This window comes from Microcaecilia unicolor, chromosome 7, assembly GCF_901765095.1.
Source record: "Microcaecilia unicolor chromosome 7, aMicUni1.1, whole genome shotgun sequence".
Taxonomy (NCBI): domain Eukaryota; kingdom Metazoa; phylum Chordata; class Amphibia; order Gymnophiona; family Siphonopidae; genus Microcaecilia; species Microcaecilia unicolor.
The window spans coordinates 203,908,240-203,928,527 of NC_044037.1; positions in this window are offsets into that span (position 1 = coordinate 203,908,240).

The window sequence follows — 20,288 nt, forward strand, 5'->3', positions numbered from 1 at the left end:
GAACAGGATTTGTTGTATTTCCTCGATGCAAACTGCCTATTTCCTATATACTATATCTTGGCTGAGTGTGTCTGCCTCAAGTCTGAATGTAATGGAAAAAATGGGTTCCTAAAATAAGATATGCAAATCAATTCTCTGTTCTTCACTTGCAATTCTTTTCTGAACTGCAGCCTCCTTCATGCCTACCACAGAATTAAAGCACCAGTCCCCATAGGAAAGAGCTATTTATGGTTCCTTTATTTTTAAAAAGCCTAGTTCTCTTTTTTTTTTCTGTAGCAAGTTTAGGTTTAATTTTATTTTTATTATGCATTTTATGATAATATTCTGCAAATGGAAGCAATTTCATGTGATGTATTGACTTTCTCTCCCATATCAATGTAGGAGTAAGTTATTTTATCATAAAAGCCGAACCTTTTGGAGCAGTAGCTATTGTTACAGCGTACAGGTTTGTTAATGTTGTAAATTTATCTCTGCTACTGGCAAGATGTATTATCATCCATTAGATTTATGAACTAAGAAATGTAACAAAGCTATTGCAGGATACCCATTCCACCATAAGATTCTTCCAGGAAAGAGCAGGCTACATCTGAATAAATTTTATCCTATTGGTAAGCAAACCTAACCACTCAAAATTAATATTATACAAGAAGTGAAATGAAAGTTTCTAGTGTCCACACATAGTACAGTTTTGTTACCAAGGCATTAGTTGCCTGCTAGGGTTACAATTTGCATTTGCTTGATCCAACCCCATCTTTTTGTACAGGTACTTGGCCAACAGCACCAGAAATAAACTGAGATTATAATATTTCACTGTATTCTTCAATAAAATATTTTCCTTAATTATTGAGGTCTCTGGATTTTGAAACTCAATCACTAATTGTTTACAGATATCAAAACAATCTTTTAGGGATCCTTTTACCAAACAGTGGTAAAATGGGCCCTGCAGTGGCGTCGGCACGTGGGTTTGCCACAAACTGATGCTGCCTTTTACTGTCGCCAGTAAAAGGCATTTTCTAGTAAAGGGAAGGAAATGGCCATGTGCTGAGCAATGGCATTGGTGCACAGCCATTTCCTGGGGGAGCCCTTGCTGCCTCCTATATAGGAGGCAGTAAGGGCTCCTGTGGTAGTCCGGCACTGCCCGATTACCTCCGCGCATACCCCTGATGCTGAGGTGTTTCATCTTAAATAATAATAATAATAATTTGCTAACATCAACTTGCCCCTACCTCTCCTCAGCCATGTCTTCTATCACCCAGGCTTTCAGAGCTTCCCTTCAGCTTTCACTCTAAAGCTATATCGTCTGCAGTTCACTGACATTCCCCAGTGGATCCTGTAGAATAGCTCATTACAGGACCTCTACTGTAGTTTTCTTTTTCACGAATACAAACCCCATGAAAACATCATCTCCTGATGAGTCCTTTGCTGAAACATAAATCCTCAGTGGCCACCGCAGTATGCACACCTCTGTACTCAAGGATATATCATGTTCAGAGAATCTTACTGGTCTTCCTGTTACAAGAAATTATTTATTTTGGGAAAAATAGCTCGAGAGCACTCGCTACTGTTTATAATTTAAGAGCAGGCGCTGTATTTATAAGTTTTAGGATATTAATTTCTCCACCAATCACCATAGGTGATAATTGCAATAAATTAAATAAATTAAGTATATATAAAAGATACCATATACTCAGAACACAAGGAGACCGTATTTTTAGCTTCAAAAAGGTTGATTTAATATACAATTGCACATGAGAGGTAGGTTTTAAGAGATCTTTACAGATAATCTGTGCATAAAATAGAACAAAGTAGCAGGTAGGTTAACTTACAAGTCCTTGTTACAAGCATGCTGTGGTCCAGCTGATTGATGAGCACATGTTGAGGAGCAAGGCATCAGGGCTTCTGCAGTGAGTGGATCTGAGTTGCTTGCAGCTGAAGAGAATCTGAATCTTGGGGAAACAGCTTTTGCTTTTATACCTTGCAAGCTGCAGGAGGATATGCCATGTGGATCTTTGTCCTGGTTTCCACACGACACTTGGACATTTGCAAAGCATTGTGGTATCTTGGTCTCATGTCTGCACACGACCCCTGAGTCTTGGTCTTATGCAGTGGCGTACCAAGGGGGGGCGGTCCGCCCCGGGTGCAAGTGGGTGGGGGGTGCTCCGCTCCCGCCGCCTCCCGTGGCCGTTCCTGCGGTGCCGCACATTTAAAAAACCGGCGAAGCAGCGTCGCAGGCAGCGCCTCGTGCCCTGCTTGTAAAAAAAAATCAAATCTCCTTCCCCTCCTTCTCCTCCTCGTCTTGACGTCGACTCGGGCCTTCCAATCAAATTGATTGGAAGGCCCGAGTCGACGTCAAGACGAGGAGAAGGAAGGAGATTTGATTTTTTTTTTACAAGCAGGGCACGAGGTGCTGCCTGCGACGCTGCTTTGCCGGTTTTAACGGGACTGAAGTGGGGAAGGAGAGGGGCGAAAGGGACTTGGGTGGGGGTGTTCAGAGGGGAGAAGGGGACTGGGGTGGGGGTCTCAGACAGGGGAGGGGAGAAGGGGACTGGGGTGGGGATCTCAGAGGAGAGAAGGGAAGGGGGGGAAAAGGGGACTGGGATGGGGGTGTTCAGAGGAGAGAAGGGGACTGGGGTGGTGGTCTCAGACATGGGAGGGGAGAAGGGGACTGTGGTGGGGGTCTCAGACAGGAGAAGGGGAGGGGAGAAGGGGACTGTGGTGGGGGTATTCAGAGGAGAGAAGGGGACTGGGGTGGGGGTCTCAGACAGGGGAGGGGAGAAGGGGACTGTGGTGGAGGTCTCAGACAGGAGAAGGGGAGGGGAGAAGGGGACTGGGGTGGGGGTGTTCAGAGGGGAGAAGGGGGCTGGAACTGGGGGCTGAAAAAGGGGCAGAGAGAGAGGGGACAGATCCTAGATGGAAGGGGGAGCGAGAGGGAGGGCAGACCCTGGATGGATGGGAGAGGGAGGGGAAATGGTGGATTGAAGGGGCAGAGAGAAAGGGCAGGCAGTGGATGGAAGGGACGGCAGAGAGGGCAGACACTGGATGGCAGAGAGAGAGAGAGTGAAGACAGATGCTGGACGGAAGGAAGACGGTGAAAAGAAGATGAGGAAAGCAGAAACCAGAGACAACAAACTGTAAATAAAATATATTTTTTTATTTTTTTTGCTTTAGGATAAAGTATTGTAGATGTGTTAAATGTTTATAATAGAACATGTAAATAAGGTAATCTTTTTATTAGACTAATTTTAATACATTTTGACTAACTTTCGGAGAACAAAACCCCCTTCCTCAGGTCAGGATAGGATACTGTAACAGCACTATACTGTACTGACCCGAGGACAGAGGTTTTGGCCTCTGAAAGCTAAATGTATTAGTCCAATAAAATGGTATTATTTTACTTTCTATATTTGTTTTATTTCTATTTGTTAATTTGTAAAGTAGTGATTGGTACTTGTTAGGTTTTTTTTTTCAAATTTACATCTGCTGTCTTTATATTTTGCACAGTACTAGGGGACAGTTTCTGTTTCTGTGGTGTTGCATTGTATGCAGAGTCTGGCATTGGGGGTTCAGTTTAATTTTTGTCTAAATAGAAAGTTTATGATTACTTATTCTATAGTGGATTAGGGTGTATCTGTGTTTGTGAAAAAGACATGGCTTTCAGTTGGCATTGACTGTGCAGGATCTACGATCTGTACTATTCTGTCTGGTTTCGTTTTACAATAGGTGAATTGATGTTCTAGTGCTCACTGTAGTGTTTAAGATGCTTTCCTTTTCCTTGTGTGACTCGTAGAAATGACTGCTTATGGTATGGTAGAATTGCTCTATAGGTCCTGAGTGTTTTGTATTCTCGGCATGCCTAGTACTGGATTTGGGGGGGGGGGGGGGGGGGGGGTTAAAAAATGACTGGCCCCGGGTGTCAACTACCCTAGGTATGCCACTGGTCTCATGTCTTATGAAATCACGAGACTTACAGGGCTTCCTGCTCAGTCTCTGGAGCAGATACACATTACAAGTCCTTCCTTTCTGCACATGTCTGAAAGCTGATGGGAGGGGCAGGTATACCTTTGACAAGCAAATGTCCTATTTATGGTTTCCCCTCTGAAGTCTTTGTTTTCAATGGGGTATTCACACCTTTCCCACCTGCTTGTCTCCTTGCATCCTCTGGTTAGGTCCAATCTTTGTTGTGTTGATCAGAGGAATAGAGTCAATTTAAAACTTTAAAGCAGTCTTAAGTCTTTTGTTTAAGGAATGAGAAAAGGCAAGGTGAGGTCCCTGCCACTGCAGCAGTACCTTTGTCTTGTAAATATTCCCCAAAGGGAGAGGGAAGAGGGCTTTTGGAATGAAAGCCAGTTCTGCTAAAAGCTGCACAAAAGCTGCACAACACAACATCATGCTACACATTTAATTCTGATGATTGGCTTATACCATAACATTCCTAGCCTCCAGCAGTAGAGTCTCAAAATGCATAATGCGCCAATCCAATTCTACAGTTCCTGTCTAAAGTAAGGAAGGAGAGTCAGCCTAGTGTCTCCCAATCTGAAAGATCCAGCAAAAAAGGTAATAAGTTCCTAAACTATGGAAAAAAAACAGCTTTTCAGCAGCTTAGTTTACCAGTTTAGCCTGCAGTAACACTATATGGCAAGTTAATGTCTCCCACAGTAACCCCAGGTTCTATGAATGGTGCACAAACTTTTCTGTGCACAAAATTATATACTATACTAAGATGCACACACAACAAATGGTTAGAGCCAATTAGTGCCAATAATTGGGTACTATCAATTATGGTGTTAATTGGCATCAATTTGGATTTGTGCAAACCTCATCCTATAAAGATCCACACACAAATCTTATAGCAAAGCCATGGGAGGGGCAAGGTGGGTTGGGCATGCACTAAAGATACACACAGTATTACTGAATGCCAGGGATCTGCATCTAAATTATGCACCATGATTTACATCAGGTTTCAGATGGTATAAATACTTGCACCCAAACTTTGGTATGGAAATCGGATCTAAGCGCTATTCTTTAATTGGTGCCCAGATTGATAGGAGGAGAGGGATCTGGGCAGGGTGGGAGTGTTTAATCAAATAGGGTATTGCCTCTGAAATGCCTGATAAGGTGTTGTGTTCATTTTATGGGGGCCCTTTCACCAAACTGTGTTAAAAAATGTCCTTAGCCTGTCCTTACATTGGTCATTCCTGCACGCTGAAATTTTTACCACAGGCGTAAAATGGCTGATTTTTCTACTTCCAATATTAATAGCCATGTGATAATTTTCTCATTAGCGTATGGCTATTAGTATGTGAGCTCCTACCCCCACCTATTTTGTAGGCAGTGAGGACTAGATTTTACATATGGCGCCTGAAAAATCTGACGGTAAAAAAATATTCCTAGGAGTATTCTCTAAAGTGTGTCTAAATTTTATAGAATTGGCTTAAATTTCCGCATGGTATATAAAATACTCCAGCACCTCTCCACGTGACCAAATTTGGTCATGTCCATTTGGGCCATGTTTTACTTGGCATAAAATCCCAATGCCCAAATTAGGCACAGAGTGGGAGTATTCTATAATAATGCGCATAGATTTTTGAATCACCCATGACCCGCCCATTCTACGCCATAACCACACCCTCTTTTCAACTATGTAACTTGGAATTTAAGCGTATCATGTTACAGAATACATTTAGCGAGTTGTGCATGTAAATCTTAATTAGTGCTGATAATTGCTTCTTAACATCCAATTAATAGCGCTGATTAGCTAGTTAACCAAAGTTACGCGCATTATTGTAGAATATGTTTCAATTTTCAAATAGAGATTAAGGCAAGCTATTAAGAATTGGGGAGGGGGGTAATTGGTTAGCACATGGCAATGTGGCTGCATTAACTAAGTAGTGCAGAACCCACCCACTCTCTGCCCCAGACCTGCCTCAGCATTAAAAATAAATTTATATTTTTTAGCATGTGGGTTAACATGCACCAATCCCAGACCCGCCTGAGCGTGTCCCACAGTAAGGCATGGTTTGCTGCAGTAAGCTTAAGATAGTGCTTACTGCAGCTTAGTGAAAGGATCCCATAATTTATCTGCTACAAGCCTGGTTGAGTTATCTAGTTGCAGAGAAGGGTGAGATAGTAGCAAGGACTAGATGTTTATCGATTTGTAAATTTAAATTAATATTATGTTTTATTGTTTTAATTGTATTGGCATGCAGTTAAAAAAAAATTATAATCTGCCCTGAAGTGGCTATTATTTATTTATTTTTATTTATTTATTTGCTACATTTGTACCCCAAATTTTCCCACCTATTTGCAGGCTCAATGTGGCTTACATTATATTGCAAAAGGGTTATGAACAGAGTAAGAGGTTTGTTCTAAATTAACATATTACTATGTAAGAATTAAGGACATACAGAAAACATGTAATAGTTTAAATTAAATTATATGATTAACAACAACATATATGTTCCCAAAGCCAACATTTTCAAAGTCAGAATTGTATTCTGACAATTCTACCTGACCTATAAAAAGATCTTCAAGATAGCCACCTTTTTGGCCTCTAATGGGTAAATCAAACCTAGTATATTATTCTACAATAAATATTCTACTTGCAGAACAAGTTTAGGGGGTCTTTTACAAAGTGGAGGTAAGCCCAACGCAGGCTTACTGCTCACCAATCCGGAACTACCGCTGGTCCAACGCGGCTGTTGGCAGTAATTCTGGCTGGAGCACGTGCCATTTCTGGCGTTCTGGAATTTTTTTTCTGTAGTGTGGCAATAACTTGACAGTAATCACCTCCAGATTACCGCAGGAGCCCTTACCACTACCTTGATGGGTGGCGGTAACTGCTCCCTGCTGCATGGCCAGACAGTAAGGGTTATCTTACCACATGGCCATTTTTGGGGATGCATTTTATACGCTGCGGTAAAAAGGGCCCTGGCGCATGGAAAAAACAGCCCCTGCTGCTACTGCAGGGCTCTTTGTCCCGCAGCTTAGTAAAAAGATCCCTTAATTTGATGTTGTTTAACTTACACCAAGTGAGAAAGTTATCGTACTTAATATTTTTTCAGCCATAGCAGTTGCAATATTTAGATTTTTAATTACAAGGCTTTTTATAAATATTTACAAAGGAATATTAATATGCAACTGGTTTAGCTTATGGTTATTGCATTTTGCAAATGTGTTCAGCAGTATTGTTCATCATAACAAGTTAGGAATCTCATAAAAATAAGTGCTGAGAGCCTGACAGGAGTAAGACTTTTCAAAATGTCACCATCACTCAAATTATACGATACCAGAGAAATACTTATTTATAATATAATACTGCTCCAAGTCTTAGCTTTTTTACTGTTAGATGACATGACATATTGTAATCTTTTCATCTTTCTTGCCAAACTGGTTAACAAGCTAAGGACCTTTTCCAAGATTTATTACCAATTTCAGGAAGCAGTAAAGAAAAAAATGCACATTTTAATTGAAATCTAGCCCACAAGTTCATTTTTCTCTGTGTCAAACATTAATTGCAAAGTACATCTTTTTTATTTTTAACTCTTTCCCCACAGTTGTGTTCACAGTAGTTTACGACAGGCAAATCCATAATCTTAATTTTGCTTCAGATTGAATCCATAACGTTAAGCATGGCCTATGTTTTAAAAACAGGATATACACATTTCCAAGATCAATGTGATTCTTGTACATCGGTATGCTCTTACCTGTTTACAGCGATGCAAATGAAATAAGGGGCCCTTTATCTAAGCTGTTAGATATTAACGTGCACCCAAGGCACGCTCAGGCATCCTGTTAAGTAAATGTGCACACACTAGCCGTGCACTTAAAAAAAAAGAAAGAAAGAAATGTAGGGGTTGTGTCTGGCATTCCTGCACTATTCAATTAGCACAGCTATATTACAGCATACTAACTGGTTCACTTAGGAGTAGTGCATGAGTCCTTACCATTTATAAAATGGGTGATGATAAATGCATGTGTGTGTGTGTGTTTTGGTTTTTTTTAATGACCGCGCACTAATGACAGCATTATCACATGGTCAGTAATACAAAAAATAGAAAAAGGCCATTTAAATGACTGCAGTAAAAATGGCAGCGCACAGGAAAAACCAGCGCAATGGTACACTAAGGCCACTTTTTACCTCAGCTTAGTAATATGACCCCTAAGTGTAAAAAAATATATATATCCTGGAGGCTGAATGATCATTTTGGATGTATAAATCATTACACCACCAGTTAAGCATCCATAAAAGGAACAGGGTTTGGGGTAGCATCACTTAGAAGTAAAGGGGTAGATATAAGAAAAGTAGTTTAAGCAAGCAGTAGAGGTTCCTGTTCATTAAACCCCGATCAGCAGGCTGAGAAGGGATATTCAGCGGCACTTAACTGAGCAGTACTGCTGACTACTCCTTCTGACTACCATTGCACTGCCCAGTTAGTGCCAAGAGGTTTCTGGTGGAGTCAGGGCGGATCAAGAAGATATGCAGGTTCTGCCAGTATTCAGTGCTGGTATTTGCATACCTAATTGGATATCACAAATATGAGAGATTCCCCAGAATAAAGTTTTTAGAAAAAGCTGGACCATCAGAAGGCTGGTATGCTCAAATTGTGTTTCTAAGATGAACAGCATATACCAAAACCAGGAGTCTTTATCGGTCCTTTTGATATTTTTTTCAGATGTTTTTTTTCAAAATTTCAATTGTCCAATAATAAAATATGATACAACACTTGCTGCACTATAAGCATGTCAATGCATTTCCTTCTTTTATTTCAAGTAGTTCAACGTCAACACTTATCTCAATGGTAGAAGATCTCCAATGTGAATTCCATAGACTCCACAAGAACTTGATCCCATATACTGCTATGTTTCACTATATAAGCTGCATCAAGGAATTGGGTTCTGCGAAAGAAGAAGAATATCCCACAGTAGATAACAAAACTGCATAGTGGTAGATCTATAGGTGAACTTTTGAAGAGAAAAACAGCTTCATCAAGAGATGCTCAATGCTTTCAACATACTATGTGTGGCACATGCCAGTGGTGCACTACTACTATTGTGGGACAGGAATGGCGACCACCAAGGTCAAATCGTTTGATAAAAGCTCATGCTAATACCGGTTGTTCATCAGCTAATGTAGGCTACACTATATTGTACCCCTGCAATAAAATTTATGCTGGAAGAACTAGCAGACCTATTAAAGTATGTTTGACTGAGCATAAGTCTTGCATCAATATATGTCAATTGTCAGGACCTATAGTATTGCACTGGCTGCAGATGAACAATACAGTGACAGATATTAGATGATGAATAATAGATGCTGCCATTGATGGTGGAAGGGAGGAAGTCTGGAACGAATACTAAATGCCAGGGAACAATGTTGTCTTTATAATTTACAATCAGTTTGCACCTGGGGCCTGAATGAAGAATTGGATTGGTTCTCTCTGGTGTAAGGTGATTGGTTCACGTCATTCCTCCAGTCGATCTGAATGCTAGAAAAGAACGCTGCTGCCATATTGCATTGATAGTTCTCCACATGAACATTGTACCTGAAGTTGACTTTAAGATATATGAGTAAGTTGGTTATGATGCGCCTTTTGTTATCTACTGTTGGATATTATTCTTTACTTGATTATTTTTCTTTTTCAGAAACCAATTCCCTGATGCAGCTTATATAGTGAAACGGAGCACTATGTTGGATCGGGTTCTTGTGGAGTCTATGGAATTCAAATTGGAGATCTTCTACCATTGAGATAAGTGTTAGTCTTACTGAAAAATCAGCATTGAACTAAATGAAATGAAAGAAGGAATGCATTGAAGTGCTTAAAGTGCAGCAAGTTTTGTATCATATTTTATTATTGGACAATTGAACGTTTGAAAAATATCAAAAGGACCGATGAAGAATCCTGGTGTTGGTATATGGTGTTCTTCTTAAAACAATTTGAGCATACCCACCTTCTGATGGTCCAACTTTTTCTAAAAACTTTATTCTGGGGAATCTCTTATATCTGTGATGTTATATAGTTATTGAGTCTCCCTAATTATTATATTGATCTCATTGGTATTAGTAGTAAAATCTAGACTGCCTCAATCTTGATTGACTGCACTTTTTGTCCTTTAGATTGTAAGCTCCTTTGAGCAGGGACTGTCCTTCTTTGTTAATTGTACAGCGCTGCACAACCCTGGTAGCGCTTTAGAAATGTTAAAATAGTAGTAAAATAGTACCTAATTGGACAAAAAGGGCCACAAAAAAGCAGTCTTATTTCATTTTATTTATTAAGGCTTGGTATACCTAATATAGCTTTTGAAATATCTCATTTAGGCATTCTCAGTTGTTATGTGGATATTCAGTGGTGCAGCTTAAAAGGATAGTGCAACTGCCCGTCAATATTCAAGGCATTTTAAGTGGCCAGGAGAGGCTCCTGGCGGCTTAAATCTCTTGTGTAGAGCTATCCTCTGATATTCAGTGGCACTTAAACTGGTTAATGCTGCTGAACATCAGTAGTGACAGCTAAACTGAAAGATGGCTGATTTGTGGGTGGTCCAGGAGCAGAGTTGCCACTTACGTGGTTAAGTGCCGATATTCAGTACTTAACCATCTTAAGCGTGCCAAATCAGACTGCATAAACACAATCTTAACGTTATGTGGTATCACTTAGGTGGTTATGTGCAGAATATTATACTTATCTGCATAAGAGAGACTGACCACATAAACCTAGTTATTCAATGCCTGTGCTTGGACATGGCTCAGCATTAAATATTCAGGAATAACGCTGGCGGTGGCTAAGAAAATGCTCATCGCAGTCAGCAGAATATCTACCTTTGAAAGCAGGGGCGTATCTGCTATGGGGCCACAGGGGCCTGGCCCCCGTAGATTTGCCCCTGGACCCCCCTACCGACGATCCTCTCAACCCCCTCCCCCCGCCGTCACGCCTCATCTCCCTTTGCTGGCGGGGGACCCCAACCCCCGCCAGCCGAAGTCTCCTTCCTTCCTTTGTTTGGGTTTGGTTTCTGACGTCCTGCACGCACATACAACGTGCAGGATGTCAGACTCACAGAAACTGTTTCTGTGAGTCTGACGTCCTGCACGTTGTATGTGCGTGCAGAACGTCAGAAACCAAACACAAACGAAGGAAGGAAGGAAGGAAGGAGACTTCAGCTGGCAGGGGTTGGGGTCCCCCGCCAGCAAAGGGAGGTGAGGCACGACGGCGGAGTGATGGCGGGAGGGGGGTTCAAAGTAGTTGGAGCCAGGTGGTGGTGTCGTCGGGCGGGCGGGCGGGTGGTGGTGTCGTCGTCGTCTTCGGCAAGAGGGGGAGTTTAAAGTAGTTGGAGGTGGTGGTGGTGTCGTCGTCTTCAGCAGGGGGGGTCAGCAGCACCGGGGGGGGGGCTAAAATGTGCCCCCCCACCTCGGCTCTGGCCCCCCTACCGTTGAAGTTCAGATACGCCCCTGCTTGAAAGTACACATAATCTGATATTGTCTAATGTAGACATTTCAAATTTCACATTCTATGCGTTAACATGGTGCGAACAATCAATTATTGATGTTACTTGGCACAAATTTAGATTTCGATTCACATACATACATACTGTGTATGTTTAGTTTGAAACGCACCTAGAATGGAGGGATATTGTGGGCTAGAAATATTTTAAATAAATAAAAGAACTGCCTCATGTACAACCCAAAGGGGGCATGACCATGGGAAGGGCATGGGCTGATCAGGAGTGTTCCCAAAATTTAGACACTGTGTTATAGAATACCAAGGTTATGCATCCAACTTGCACACCAGGATTTACATCAGGTTTCAGCAAGGTATAAGTTCTCATGCCCAAAGTTTGGTTCAGGAATCTGAGCTAAGCACTATTTTATAAAGGGCGCTCAGCCTGGAGTGTCTTTTATAGATTAGTGCTTAGCGTGGATTTTTCCTGATGCCTAAATTTGAGCATCATTTACTGGCTCAGTGTGTGCTAGTCATTATTGTGGGCCTATGATAATGGTGATCACATGCTCAAAACAGCCAACATGTAAAAATCCCATGCTAACTGCTTAACATATTATGGAATGGAAACTGGGCAGGTTAATGACAGAGAATGAATGTGGACTAAACAGTCAATGCGGGACACATTACTGCACACTAATGGGACAATTCTTGTAGGTACCTCGATGCTGCACAGTGATAGCCTGTTCCATAACAGCTTCTGGACACCCAGAGTTCATTACAGAACACTAGGGTAGGCAACAAAGGGTGCATAAATGTGGATGTCGTATTTATAAAATTGCCCTTCATCTGTCAAGGCTTCTGATGGCACAGTTGCACTCACACAAGTTTCTCAAGAGAACACGTTAAGTGCAATTATGTTATCCTCATGCATTAAGATACATCTAGAAAAGAAAACATCCCAATAGCCCCCATAAGCATTCTATCAAACTCCAGTCCCCTCTAATAAACATCTTCAATCAACATCCTAATCCCCCATTAACATCCCAGCACCCTAATCAACATCCTAACTTCCAATCCCCTTGATCAATATCCCAGTTGCCTAAGTCCCATATCAACATCTTGACTCCTCCCATGAGTAAAAGAACAGATACCCATGAGTATCAGGCCCTACCCCCTAAACACACCTTATCTTCCCAACCAGCATTAGCAAAAGAAGCTCACCTAACCTTCTGATCCTCCTGCTCCTACTGGGGGTTTTCCTTACCCATTGCCACTCTTACTTTGCAGCTTGACCAATAGTGGTAATAAGACACTGCTAGGGGTCAGAGCTGTCATTTTGAACCCAGGCAGAGACAGGCCAACAATATCTGGGTTTTGCTCCTGCCCCATCACTAACCCACCCACCCAGTAAGTGCTGACAAGATTGGGGATGAGGGTATAACATTTGCTCATGATGCTTGGGGGGATTGGCAGGTACATGAAGGGTAGGTCCTGATGCTCATGGGTGGGTAGGGATATTGGTAGGTGTAAGGATGTTGATTGGGGATCAAGTTGCTGCTAATAGAGGCATGAAGGGATTAGGATGTCAATCAATGGGGTCAGGTTGTTGATGGGGGCTGGAATGTTTATTGGGAATCAGGATGTTGATCAAAGGTGGTCAGTGATATTGGAAAGAATCTTATGGAACCTGTTCACTATGGAGTGATGGTGTAAATGTAACATGGGGTTAGGGATACTTGTGCTGGCGAACATTCCGCCAGTCAGCAATGCAGCTTGGAAGTTTGAGAAGGGTTTGGAACCCCAAGCTAAAGCCAGTTTCCTAGGTGACCAAGTGAGTGGGCAGTTAGCAGAGTTGGTTAGGCAGCTGGAGTGAGTGGGTGTGCTGAGCAGGGTGTGAGAGAGATAAGGAGAGATTTGAGGTAAAGGAAGATTTGAAGAGAGGGTTTGAGTGATAAAGAATGTACTGTTGTGAGTATGATAGTGTATGGATTGGTGAGATGAGTTTTATTTAAAGTTTAGCTGACTTTGAAGTTCTGGTATAGGAGGAGAAGGATAGATAGGCAATGCCATAGGAGGGGTGTTAATCTTAGGGGTTTAAACTCATTTTTTTTTTTTTTAAGAAAAAGAATCTGTAGGCTGAGAGAGCTTACATAGTGGGAAATAGGGTGGAATGTGAGGGTTTGGTGCAGAGAATGGAATGCTGTGAGGACGTGCAGTGAGTGAGAGTAAGCCAGCCATTCTGTACAGTATAGGGACAGTAATTAACAAGCATAGGCCTGGAAGAGGAGGGGATTTCATTTAATTTTATTTGATATAGTTTCTGGCCACAGTCTTTGTTAAGAATGTCATCCAGAATAGGGTTTCTGCTGCAACAATAGGCAGTCAGGGTTTTGCCTACAATTACTTTAATTAAGAGAGAGGTTTAGAGAGAAGAATTACAGAGGATCAATGGCATTCGACTGACGTCAAGGGCCCCACCACAAGAAAGTGAATCGTTCATCTTGGAAAGAGGAAAAGAATTCGCTGCAGCTAAGTGACTGTGTGGGACACAGGGACACTTGGGATGGGGAGAGATAATAGGGAATAAAGGAAAAAGAAAATACTTACCTTTCTGCTCCTGGATAGTGGGTGGTGTTGAGGTTAAACCTGAAAGAAAAAAAGAACAACACAAAGAATCAAATTCTTGGGGTTAATAATTGAAGACGAAGTACAAACATGTTATGCTGGGTTGAATAAAACTGAGAAGTGAGGTATCGTACTTATCTGAAAGTGATACTGTTGAAGGGATGAGATTCCTGTAAAAGGAAAGGGATAGAAGTTATTCCCAAAGTGCATTTCTAAAAGGAAACGTATTCATTAATAGTGAATTCTGTTACATGAAAATTACCATTGTTTTGTATCTTACCAACATAAAGTGTTTCAAATAAAGCCTGTTACTATGTTAAAGAAGAACTGAAGTGTTGTGTTGATCAAGGTAAATTTGGGAAAGAATTCCAAAATTAGTTTATTTTTCCTCTCCCATTCTTTGAGAATGGGAGACGTGGTTAGTGTCTCTGCATCATTCCCGGTGTTCTGCAGTGTAATTTCAGAACCTGGCCCGACTACAACCATCCAGTTCTGGGAGATACACAGATTCCATCAGGAACACCGGGGGTGCATGTTAGAGTTGGCGTAGTCGGCAGGATTCTTTCCTAGATTTTCCGAGAGTTTCAGGGAAGAGAGTGTGAAACTACCTCTACTTTCAACAGGTTGTTCCCAGTGGCAGGGAGACTGCTGCCTTATTAATAATAAAAAAAAGTGTCTTGTGTGTGTGACTCTCGTGGGGGTTTTCTTGTTCCTGAGGCAACATCCACTCAAAAATGGAAGGTGAAGCAACCAGGAACCGGGTTGTCCCTCAAATTCTGACACATACCGTCATTATTCCGCAAGACCGGACAATGCCAGATTTTTATGGATTTCCGAGAAGTGCTCAAGATTTGGGAGTCGAGGAATGGATCGACAAAATGAAGACCAGGATGAGGATAATGCGGGTTCCTCAGGATGACCAAGTGGAGGTGGTCCGGGACCATCTCAGAGGTATCACGTCTGACACTGTGAAATACTCACTACCCAGGGACTGTACGGTGGATGAGATTTTTGACTTGCTCAGGCAAGTGTATGGGGATATGGTTGCCCTGGGACTCCGAATTCAAGAATTCTACAACCTCAGGCAAGGGGAAAGAGAACCGATTCGTGTCTTCGCTTACAAGCTCCAAGAGAAGCTCGATGCCATCATGAAGAGGGACCGGAGAAGAATGGGCAACCCTGACGACACACTGAAAGAGCAGTTTGTGATCGGTCTAAAGGATGAAGGGTTGAAGAGAGAGGTGATGAAGAGAAGCGAAGACAATCCTACTATGCCATTCGCGAATCTAATGCAAGCTGCAATCCGCTGGGCAGGGGAGGAAAGAGGATTGGCCCCAGAAGAAACTTTTCCAAGAAAGATTTTACATAGAAGCAGAGAAGACGCGGGAGATTACCGCAGGACAGAAGACTCGGTTGCAGAAATAATGATGCAACAGATGACACAAATGTTTTCCCAGATGTGCAAACGCCAGGAGGAGGAATGAAATAGACAGCGACGAGAAAGAAGTAACGTGGGACCTTCCAGTTCTCGAGGAGGATACACGGGATATACCCAGCAAAGACTGTCAAGGACCAGTACAGGAGAGATAATATGCTACCGGTGTCATGAGCCGGATCACTTTGCCAGGGACTGTTGTAGTGAACAAGTGAGTCATTCTTACTCTGCAAGAAATCTGGAAAATATGGAGAAACCAGGTCCCAGTGGTGTACCCCCCAGAAGTGAAAGAGCTCATGAGGAACCGACTCAGAACATGAAAAATGATAAGCCGATGGTCAGAATGCAAAAACATCTAGATAGTGAAAAGGTACAAGAGGAGATGCTATTTGGGGAAAGAGCAATTGGAGCAAGTCTGCTACTAAAAGTCTTGATTGAGGGTGTGGAGACCCTATGTACAGTTGACACCGGGTCGAATGTATCCACAGTCCTTGCGAGTTTCTTTTACAAATATTTTCCTAACACTGATAGATTGAAGGATGCCAGTAAATTGACCTTGGTAGCAGTGAATGGGACGGAACTGCCAGTTCTGGGGTACATTGACACGGATGTCCAGTGTTGGGACAGCTTGAACCAAGGAGGTGCATTTTTGTTGTGAGAGACAATTTCTGCGATGGACAAAATGAGAGTCGGTCCTTCCAAGGAATCTTAGGGATGAATGTCCTTCAGCATTTAAAAGGACTTTTCAAGGATCCCACTTGCTTCTCCTTAGAACCGGTGAAAATTGTGGGAATTCTGACCAAGATTTCTCAGAAGCATTCCACTAAGATCAGGAATCTGATACAGTGATAAAGTTACAGGGGAACGTGGGAAAAATTGTCCCCGCAATGTCAAAAAAGGTCTTGATTGAAGCGTGTCAGCACAAACGGAAGAGTGCAGGTGTGGTTTTGCCATCTGCTTCTAGGAGAATGAACTTACTCAAGAATAATACCTTGATCACACAACGGCGTGATAATGTTTTTGTCCGGATGATAAATGTGGGAGTACAAGTCCTTCCAGAAAGAGAGGAAAAGGAGGAAATAAGTTCAGATTCTTGGAACAATGTGGAACAAGGCATGGTAGAAGCGGTGGAAAGCAGTGAAGCCTTGTTGGATGCTACCATAAATGAAGTGAAAGAGGAAGGATTGCCTGAGAAGAGAGAGGTGGCTGATGCGGGTCAATTAAAATTACTGCAAGATGGTAAAACAGTTGAGTGCACAGAAGAAATGAGAGTGCCCTCCAAACTTGAAAAACTTAAGGCTTTATCAGAAAATCAAGGGACAGCTGTTGGCAAGATGACATCTGTGACACGAGGTGCGGGGGCTGATAAGAGTCCTTGTTTTAAAAAGGAAATGGAAGAAGGGATAGAGAAGAATACTGCTTTAGTGAATGTCAATGGTGACATTATTCTTGGGGAAAGCGATAAAGCCAAGGACGTGAAGTCGGGAGTGTCTGCAAGTGCAGGAGAGAAGGGAGGGGTGGAGAGTGAGCAAAAGCTAAAGTTGACAAAAATCCATTATGGGAGGAAGATAACCAAAGTGGCACTTGCTGCACAGACCGATTTAAAGTTTGGGAAGGTCGGTCTGGAAATTGGAAATTATTCACAGGAAATCAAGGACTTTGAAGCTGGTCTCGCTTTACAAAAGCAGCCGTTGGAAGCTCGACCTCTTGCTGGGACACCTGTCCGACTGGCATGTCATTACAATAATATGAAGAGACGGTATGATAGGAAGTGTGAAGCGGAGCAACTCCATGTAGAAGAGTGGGTGTTGCTTCGGGAGCGGGGTTTCCGCGTGAGGCACAAGATACAAGACTTATGGGAGAAACAACCTTATAAAGTTGTGGAAATTTTAGGTGAATCTGGCAATGTTGTGAAAATTCAAAATACTGAACAAGGGGTGAAAATTGTTCACCGCGATGCAGTAAAAAAGTATGTTTTAGAGGGGGTGGATTCTAAACTGATGCAACTGCAGGGTAAGGATATTTCCAGAAGAGTTGCATCGTCAATTCCTGAAAAGGAATCTGCTGGAAATGCTTGCGGTTACCTAGTTTATACTGAAGTAATTGTGAATCCTGTTAATGAACAGGGGCGGGAAAGTGGTGAAAAGTGAGAAGTTCTACCAGGTATAATAAAGGGGTTTGATCTTCCTATTTGAAGGAGAATTTCATTTTAAAGTGAATACAAAGGATGAGTGTGGGGAATAGGTGGTGAATGTATGATTTTGTTGGGTGGATTGGATTGAGTTGAATATTGGGGACAATATTGTGTTTTTCAGCATGGGTGAATGTAACATGGGGTTAGGGATACTTGTGCTGGCGAACATTCCGCCGGTCAGCAATGCAGCTTGGAAGTTTGAGAAGGGTTTGGAACCCCAAGCTAAAGCCAGTTTCCTAGGTGACCAAGTGAGTGGGCAGTTAGCAGAGTTGGTTAGGCAGCTGGAGTGGGTGGTTGTGCTGAGCAGGGTGTGAGAGAGATAAGGAGAGATTTGAGGTAAAGGAAGATTTGAAGAGAGGGTTTGAGTGATAAAGAATGTACTGTTGTGAGTATGATAGTGTATGGATTGGTGAGATGAGTTTTATTTAAAGTTTAGCTGACTTTGAAGTTCTGGTATAGGAGGAGAAGGATATATAGGCAAAAAGGTTTGGAATATTAAGGGGAGGTATTATCTAAGGCAATGCCATAGGAGGGGTGTTAATCTTAGGGGTTTAAACTCATTTTTTTTTTTTTAAGAAAAAGAATCTGTAGGCTGAGAGAGCTTACATAGTGGGAAATAGGGTGGAATGTGAGGGTTTGGTGCAGAGAACGGAATGCTGTGAGGATGTGCAGTGAGTGAGAGTAAGCCAGCCACTCTGTACAGTATAGGGACAGTAATTAACAAGCATAGGCCTGGAAGAGGAGGGGATTTCATTTAATTTTATTTGATATAGTTTCTGGCCACAGTCTTTGTTAAGAATGTCATCCAGAATAGGGTTTCTGCTGCAACAATAGGCAGTCAGGGTTTTGCCTACCATTACTTTAATTAAGAGAGAGGTTTAGAGAGAAGAATTACAGAGGATCAATGGCATTCGACTGACGTCAAGGGCCCCACCACAAGAAAGTGAATTGTTCATCTTGGAAAGAGGAAAAGAATTTGCCGCAGCTAAGTGACTGTGTGGGACATGGGGACACTTGGGATGGGGAGAGATAATAGGGAATAAAGGAAAAAGAAAATACTTACCTTTCTGCTCCTGGATAGCGGGTGGTGTTGAGGTTAAACCTGAAAGAAAAAAAGAACAACACAAAGAATCAAATTCTTGGGGTTAATAATTGAAGACGAAGTACAAACATGTTATGCTGGGTTGAATAAAATTGAGAAGTGAGGTATCATACTTATCTGAAAGTGATACTGTTGAAGGGATGAGATTCCTGTAAATGGAAAGGGATAGAAGTTATTCCCAAAGTGCATTTCTAAAAGGAAACTTATTCATTAATAGTGAATTCTGTTACATGAAAATTACCATTGTTTTGCATCTTACCAACATAAAGTGTTTCAAATAAAGCCTTTTACTATGTTAAAGAAGAACTGAAGTGTTGTGTTGATCAAGGTAAATTTGGGAAAGAATTCCAAAATTAGTTTATTTTTCCTCTCCCATTCTTTGAGAATGGGAGATGTGGTTAGTGTCTCTGCATCACTCCCGGTGTTCTGCAGTGTAATTTCAGAACCTGGCCCGACTACAACCATCCGGTTCTGGGAGATACACAGATTCCATAAGGAACACCGGGGGTACATGTTAGATAAAGAAACATTATTTCTGTTCCTCATTGTTACAAAGATGCAAAACTATATTCTCCATGGGAAAAATAGGGAGGGTAATTATCAAAAACATTTCCATGGACAAATCAGTGCTTTAATCAAAAAGGAGTAGAGGATGGGTAATGGACACTCCAACACAGGACCTGGTGCTTAACATATGCTTTATTCAACATTTGTACAGTAGGATCCTGCTGTACAAATACTGATTAAAGCATCTAAGCACTAGTTTCTGTGTTGGAGTGTCTATTACACATCCTCTACTCTTTTTTGATTGGATTTTCTACATGGAGGCTTTTTCCTGTTTGCTTGTGACTCTCAAATCAGTGCTTTACCCATAGAAATGACTTCTTACCAATCACCCTCCTTATATATAGATAAATATATGTTTATACAATCTATGTCTATCTATCTATATCTATCTATCTATATCGATAGATAGATAGATAGATAGATAGATAGATAGATAGATAGATAGATAGATAGATAGATAGATAGATAGATAGATAGATAGGTTAAGTGTTCCTGTTGTTTGAGGAAGCATTCCTAAGGGTCACTGGTGCCATTTTGAACCCAATACTGGCAGGGACAAGAGCAACTGGGGATTGCCACTGCCCTAGACCTCCTAAACTAACAGGGATTCATAGAGGTAGGACTAGGAAGGCCAACAGAGGGTGGGGTCTTCAGGGGACCTTTAGGTGGGTTTCTTTGTGTGGTAGGGTCTTCAGAGGAGTCTCTTTAGAGAAGGTCTTCAAAGGGATTAGAGAGGGGATCACTGTTAATTTTGAAAAGCTCCATCCCCTTTAAGGTCACACCCAAGAACAACGGGTCCCATGTTAGTGGCCTGATAGCTTCAGAAAGGAAAAACAGCAGCTTTGAGCCAGCTTTATTTTGCCAAGAATAATGCAGGTTGTAGAGTGTTTTGCAAGTATTTGCATGTTGTACCTGCATGTTTGATCTAGTCTG